Source organism: Schistocerca gregaria, unplaced genomic scaffold (assembly GCF_023897955.1).
Source record: "Schistocerca gregaria isolate iqSchGreg1 unplaced genomic scaffold, iqSchGreg1.2 ptg001071l, whole genome shotgun sequence".
Lineage (NCBI taxonomy): Eukaryota > Metazoa > Arthropoda > Insecta > Orthoptera > Acrididae > Schistocerca > Schistocerca gregaria.
The window spans coordinates 25,516-31,987 of NW_026062415.1; the positions used below are offsets into that span (position 1 = coordinate 25,516).

Below are 6,472 nucleotides of genomic sequence, written 5' to 3' on the forward strand. Positions count from 1 at the left end.
CCGGCATTACGTGTTGGCGATGAAGTGGTAGTACAAACTGCGGACTGCGGAACACGAGTGAAAAATCAAGAAAGCACTGTGATTTCGAGTACTCGTGCACTATCGTCACTGCAACGGTAGCAAGGCAAAACTTTCAAAATTTCCGTGACCAGGATTCGAACCTGGGTTATTGCGGCCACAACGCAATGTCCTAACCACTAGACGATCACGGCCACGCACGCGCCCACGGAGGCAGCTGGCTGGAGTGCAAGTGGCGATACACAGCAAAGCCTAGGCCAAGGTGGACGCCACAGCAGTGTCAGACACGGTCTCCATCACGTGTATACGAGTAAATGAACGTGCCTGCGCTGTCAGGACACTAACTAGAGTGGTTAGCTACATTCACCTCCCTGGCAGTGTCTTGCAGTCCTCCAAGCCTCTTGACTATGGGTATGTGGCTCGATAACAAGTGAATAGACGCCGCATCTCTCTCGCCGTCAGGTGTAGCCGCGAATCATACTTAACGCAGCTTTGTGCACGCGTCAGCGTAGCGTCAGTCGAGCAAAGTCGGGACAAGTCGCATAAGAGGAGCAACAAAAACTCACGTTTCCGGTACCGGGAATCGAACCCGGGCCTCCTGGGTGAGAGCCAGGTATCCTAGCCACTAGACTACACCGGATTACGACGCCAGTGCTCTTCCTGCGAACGCAGCAACCAGCCACGATTAACTGACGACAACTGTAAGAAATACACTCTTTCACGTTATAGAACGGCATCCTCTGGACGCATTTCATGGAGACGAACGCCAGCAGTGACGAGAGCAAAAGGCGCCTACAAATCCTGTCGTTGCTCCACGTACTGTTCTACGACAATTCACGAAGCAGACGCTCACGCCTTGTTGTGCTGTTTCCTTTGCGGGCAATGGGTGCAGCTGTCTTCGACGCAGGAAACATTACACGTTTAGCAGCTGTGGGGTTGGAACCCACGCCTCCGAAGTGACTGGTGCCTAAAACCAGCGCCTTAGACCGCTCGGCCACTCTACCTACACAACACGCGCGACACAGGAGCTGCGTCCTAGCCCACGACAACACACAGCAACGGCACAAAAATGAGACGTCAAAATTGGCAACGGTGGGATTCGAACCCACGCCTCCGAAGAGACTGGTGCCTAAAACCAGCGCCTTAGACCGCTCGGCCACGTTACCGTTATAGCGCCGACGACAATACGTTTCCTTTGTACTACAAAGATCACTTCGAAATGGAAATATCTCGGCAATCGCTGTAACATGTATTTCCTCTGCTCTCCCATTGGAAGCGTCTCTTTAGGCCATCCACAACAAGAAAATGCCGTGCCCGCCGTGTGGTAGCGGCGCCACTTGTCTGAAGCTGTCGTAGTTAAGGCGACAGCATCAAGAGACGTTTTCGTGCCGTGACCAGGTTTCGAACGCACGCGTCCGAAGAGACTGGTGCCTAAAACAAGCGCCTTAGATCGCTCGGCCACGCTACCTGCGCTACCTTCGGCCCCAGTGTTCCTAGCATTTGTAGAAACGGTGCACGCCACAGCTTCCTGCTCCGCTGTTCATCCAATCCGTCGCACCTCAAACAACTGCCCTTTTCGACTACAGAGAGCACCGGACGTCTGCGCCTCACGGCCGCCGGCATTACGTGTTGGCGATGAAGTGGTAGTACAAACTGCGGACTGCGGAACACGAGTGAAAAATCAAGGAAGCACTGTGATTTCGAGTACTCGTGCACTATCGTCACTGCAACGGTAGCAAGGCAAAACTTTCAAAATTGCCGTGACCAGGATTCGAACCTGGGTTATTGCGGCCACAACGCAATGTCCTAACCACTAGACGATCACGGCCACGCACGCGCCCACGGAGGCAGCTGGCTGGAGTGCAAGTGGCGATACACAGCAAAGCCTAGGCCAAGGTGGACGCCACAGCAGTGTCAGACACGGTCTCCATCACGTGTATACGAGTAAATGAACGTGCCTGCGCTGTCAGGACACTAACTAGAGTGGTTAGCTACATTCACCTCCCTGGCAGTGTCTTGCAGTCCTCCAAGCCTCTTGACTATGGGTATGTGGCTCGATAACAAGTGAATAGACGCCGCATCTCTCTCGCCGTCAGGTGTAGCCGCGAATCATACTTAACGCAGCTTTGTGCACGCGTCAGCGTAGCGTCAGTCGAGCAAAGTCGAGACAAGTCGCATTAGAGGAGCAACAAAAACTCACGTTTCCGGTACCGGGAATCGAACCCGGGCCTCCTGGGTGAGAGCCAGGTATCCTAGCCACTAGACTACACCGGATAACGACGCCAGTGCTCTTCCTGCGAACGCAGCAACCAGCCACGATTAACTGACGACAACTGTAAGAAATACACTCTTTCACGTTATAGAACGGCATCCTCTGGACGCATTTCATGGAGACGAACGCCAGCAGTGACGAGAGCAAAAGGCGCCTACAAATCCTGTCGTTGCTCCACGTACTGTTCTACGACAATTCACGAAGCAGACGCTCACGCCTTGTTGTGCTGTTTCCTTTGCGGGCAGTGGGTGCAGCTGTCTTCGACGCAGGAAACATTACACGTTTAGCAGCTGTGGGGTTGGAACCCACGCTTCCGAAGTGACTGGTGCCTAAAACCAGCGCCTTAGACCGCTCGGCCACTCTACCTACACAACACGCGCGACACAGGAGCTGCGTCCTAGCCCACGACAACACACAGCAACGGCACAAAAATGAGACGTCAAAATTGGCAACGGTGGGATTCGAACCCACGCCTCCGAAGACACTGGTGCCTAAAACCAGCGCCTTAGACCGCTCGGCCACGTTACCGTTATAGCGCCGACGACAATACGTTTCCTTAGTACTACAAAGATCACTTCGAATTGAAAATATCTCGGCAATCGCTGTAACATGTATTTCCTCTGCTCTCCCATTGGAAGCGTCTCTTTAGGCCATCCACAACAAGAAAAATGCCGTGCCCGCCGTGTGGTAGCGGCGCCACTTGTCTGAAGCTGTCGTAGTTAAGGCGACAGCATCAAGAGACGTTTTCGTGCCGTGACCAGGTTTCGAACGCACGCGTCCGAAGAGACTGGTGCCTAAAACAAGCGCCTTAGATCGCTCGGCCACGCTACCTGCGCTACCTTCGGCCCCAGTGTTCCTAGCATTTGTAGAAACGGTGCACGCCACAGCTTCCTGCTCCGCTGTTCATCCAATCCGTCGCACCTCAAACAACTGCCCTTTTCGACTACAGAGAGCACCGGACGTCTGCGCCTCACGGCCGCCGGCATTACGTGTTGGCGATGAAGTGGTAGTACAAACTGCGGACTGCGGAACACGAGTGAAAAAATCAAGAAAGCACTGTGATTTCGAGTACTCGTGCACTATCGTCACTGCAACGGTAGCAAGGCAAAAACTTTCAAAATTTCCGTGACCAGGATTCGAACCTGGGTTATTGCGGCCACAACGCAATGTCCTAACCACTAGACGATCACGGCCACGCACGCGCCCACGGAGGCAGCTGGCTGGAGTGCAAGTGGCGATACACAGCAAAGCCTAGGCCAAGGTGGACGCCACAGCAGTGTCAGACACGGTCTCCATCACGTGTATACGAGTAAATGAACGTGCCTGCGCTGTCAGGACACTAACTAGAGTGGTTAGCTACATTCACCTCCCTGGCAGTGTCTTGCAGTCCTCCAAGCCTCTTGACTATGGGTATGTGGCTCGATAACAAGTGAATAGACGCCGCATCTCTCTCGCCGTCAGGTGTAGCCGCGAATCATACTTAACGCAGCTTTGTGCACGCGTCAGCGTAGCGTCAGTCCGAGCAAAGTCGGGACAAGTCGCATAAGAGGAGCAACAAAAACTCACGTTTCCGGTACCGGGAATCGAACCCGGGCCTCCTGGGTGAGAGCCAGGTATCCTAGCCACTAGGACTACACCGGATTACGACGCCAGTGCTCTTCCTGCGAACGCAGCAACCAGCCACGATTAACTGACGACAACTGTAAGAAATACACTCTTTCACGTTATAGAACGGCATCCTCTGGACGCATTTCATGGAGACGAACGCCAGCAGTGACGAGAGCAAAAGGCGCCTACAAATCCTGTCGTTGCTCCACGTACTGTTCTACGACAATTCACGAAGCAGACGCTCACGCCTTGTTGTGCTGTTTCCTTTGCGGGCAGTGGGTGCAGCTGTCTTCGACGCAGGAAACATTACACGTTTAGCAGCTGTGGGGTTGGAACCCACGCCTCCGAAGTGACTGGTGCCTAAAACCAGCGCCTTAGACCGCTCGGCCACTCTACCTACACAACACGCGCGGACACAGGAGCTGCGTCCTAGCCCACGACAACACACAGCAACGGCACAAAAATGAGACGTCAAAATTGGCAACGGTGGGATTCGAACCCACGCCTCCGAAGAGACTGGTGCCTAAAACCAGCGCCTTAGACCGCTCGGCCACGTTACCGTTATAGCGCCGACGACAATACGTTTCCTTTGTACTACAAAGATCACTTCGAAATGGAAATATCTCGGCAATCGCTGTAACATGTATTTCCTCTGCTCTCCCATTGGAAGCGTCTCTTTAGGCCATCCACAACAAGAAAATGCCGTGCCCGCCGTGTGGTAGCGGCGCCACTTGTCTGAAGCTGTCGTAGTTAAGGCGACAGCATCAAGAGACGTTTTCGTGCCGTGACCAGGTTTCGAACGCACGCGTCCGAAGAGACTGGTGCCTAAAACAAGCGCCTTAGATCGCTCGGCCACGCTACCTGCGCTACCTTCGGCCCCAGTGTTCCTAGCATTTGTAGAAACGGTGCACGCCACAGCTTCCTGCTCCGCTGTTCATCCAATCCGTCGCACCTCAAACAACTGCCCTTTTCGACTACAGAGAGCACCGGACGTCTGCGCCTCACGGCCGCCGGCATTACGTGTTGGCGATGAAGTGGTAGTACAAAACTGCGGACTGCGGAACACGAGTGAAAAATCAAGAAAGCACTGTGATTTCGAGTACTCGTGCACTATCGTCACTGCAACGGTAGCAAGGCAAAACTTTCAAAAATTTCCGTGACCAGGATTCGAACCTGGGTTATTGCGGCCACAAACGCAATGTCCTAACCACTAGACGATCACGGCCACGCACGCGCCCACGGAGGCAGCTGGCTGGAGTGCAAGTGGCGATACACAGCAAAGCCTAGGCCAAGGTGGACGCCACAGCAGTGTCAGACACGGTCTCCATCACGTGTATACGAGTAAATGAACGTGCCTGCGCTGTCAGGACACTAACTAGAGTGGTTAGCTACATTCACCTCCCTGGCAGTGTCTTGCAGTCCTCCAAGCCTCTTGACTATGGTATGTGGCTCGATAACAAGTGAATAGACGCCGCATCTCTCTCGCCGTCAGGTGTAGCCGCGAATCATACTTAACGCAGCTTTGTGCACGCGTCAGCGTAGCGTCAGTCGAGCAAAGTCGGGACAAGTCGCATAAGAGGAGCAACAAAAACTCACGTTTCCGGTACCGGGAATCGAACCCGGGCCTCCTGGGTGAGAGCCAGGTATCCTAGCCACTAGACTACACCGGATTACGACGCCAGTGCTCTTCCTGCGAACGCAGCAACCAGCCACGATTAACTGACGACAACTGTAAGAAATACACTCTTTCACGTTATAGAACGGCATCCTCTGGACGCATTCATGGAGACGAACGCCAGCAGTGACGAGAGCAAAAGGCGCCTACAAATCCTGTCGTTGCTCCACGTACTGTTCTACGACAATTCACGAAGCAGACGCTCACGCCTTGTTGTGCTGTTTCCTTTGCGGGCAATGGGTGCAGCTGTCTTCGACGCAGGAAACATTACACGTTTAGCAGCTGTGGGGTTGGAACCCACGCCTCCGAAGTGACTGGTGCCTAAAACCAGCGCCTTAGACCGCTCGGCCACTCTACCTACACAACACGCGCGACACAGGAGCTGCGTCCTAGCCCACGACAACACACAGCAACGGCACAAAAATGAGACGTCAAAATTGGCAACGGTGGGATTCGAACCCACGCCTCCGAAGAGACTGGTGCCTAAAACCAGCGCCTTAGACCGCTCGGCCACGTTACCGTTATAGCGCCGACGACAATACGTTTCCTTTGTACTACAAAGATCACTTCGAAATGGAAATATCTCGGCAATCGCTGTAACATGTATTTCCTCTGCTCTCCCATTGGAAGCGTCTCTTTAGGCCATCCACAACAAGAAAATGCCCGTGCCCGCCGTGTGGTAGCGGCGCCACTTGTCTGAAGCTGTCGTAGTTAAGGCGACAGCATCAAGAGACGTTTTCGTGCCGTGACCAGGTTTCGAACGCACGCGTCCGAAGAGACTGGTGCCTAAAACAAGCGCCTTAGATCGCTCGGCCACGCTACCTGCGCTACCTTCGGCCCCAGTGTTCCTAGCATTTGTAGAAACGGTGCACGCCACAGCTTAACACGCGATCTAGTGT

General features: G+C 53.9%; 11 non-coding genes across 11 annotated transcripts; all 11 read right to left on the bottom strand.

The window, feature by feature from the left end:
* Positions 1–140: 140 nt before the first annotated feature.
* Positions 141–212, bottom strand: Trnah-gug (transfer RNA histidin (anticodon GUG)). Its single transcript has one exon. It is a non-coding gene; the product is annotated as a tRNA-His (tRNA).
* A 374-nt stretch (positions 213–586) lies between these two features.
* On the bottom strand, positions 587–658 carry Trnae-cuc (transfer RNA glutamic acid (anticodon CUC)). The gene has a single exon. It is a non-coding gene; the product is annotated as a tRNA-Glu (tRNA).
* A 444-nt stretch (positions 659–1,102) lies between these two features.
* Positions 1,103–1,184, bottom strand: Trnal-uag (transfer RNA leucine (anticodon UAG)). Its single transcript has one exon. It is a non-coding gene; the product is annotated as a tRNA-Leu (tRNA).
* Positions 1,185–1,774: 590 nt separating this feature from the next.
* Trnah-gug (transfer RNA histidin (anticodon GUG)) lies at positions 1,775–1,846 on the bottom strand. Its single transcript has one exon. It is a non-coding gene; the product is annotated as a tRNA-His (tRNA).
* Positions 1,847–2,220: 374 nt separating this feature from the next.
* Trnae-cuc (transfer RNA glutamic acid (anticodon CUC)) lies at positions 2,221–2,292 on the bottom strand. Its single transcript has one exon. It is a non-coding gene; the product is annotated as a tRNA-Glu (tRNA).
* A 444-nt stretch (positions 2,293–2,736) lies between these two features.
* On the bottom strand, positions 2,737–2,818 carry Trnal-uag (transfer RNA leucine (anticodon UAG)). The gene has a single exon. It is a non-coding gene; the product is annotated as a tRNA-Leu (tRNA).
* Positions 2,819–3,411: 593 nt separating this feature from the next.
* Trnah-gug (transfer RNA histidin (anticodon GUG)) lies at positions 3,412–3,483 on the bottom strand. Its single transcript has one exon. It is a non-coding gene; the product is annotated as a tRNA-His (tRNA).
* Positions 3,484–3,858: 375 nt separating this feature from the next.
* Trnae-cuc (transfer RNA glutamic acid (anticodon CUC)) lies at positions 3,859–3,931 on the bottom strand. Its single transcript has one exon. It is a non-coding gene; the product is annotated as a tRNA-Glu (tRNA).
* A 445-nt stretch (positions 3,932–4,376) lies between these two features.
* On the bottom strand, positions 4,377–4,458 carry Trnal-uag (transfer RNA leucine (anticodon UAG)). The gene has a single exon. It is a non-coding gene; the product is annotated as a tRNA-Leu (tRNA).
* Positions 4,459–5,496: 1,038 nt separating this feature from the next.
* On the bottom strand, positions 5,497–5,568 carry Trnae-cuc (transfer RNA glutamic acid (anticodon CUC)). Its single transcript has one exon. It is a non-coding gene; the product is annotated as a tRNA-Glu (tRNA).
* A 443-nt stretch (positions 5,569–6,011) lies between these two features.
* On the bottom strand, positions 6,012–6,093 carry Trnal-uag (transfer RNA leucine (anticodon UAG)). Its single transcript has one exon. It is a non-coding gene; the product is annotated as a tRNA-Leu (tRNA).
* Between the last annotated feature and the right edge of the window lie 379 nt (positions 6,094–6,472).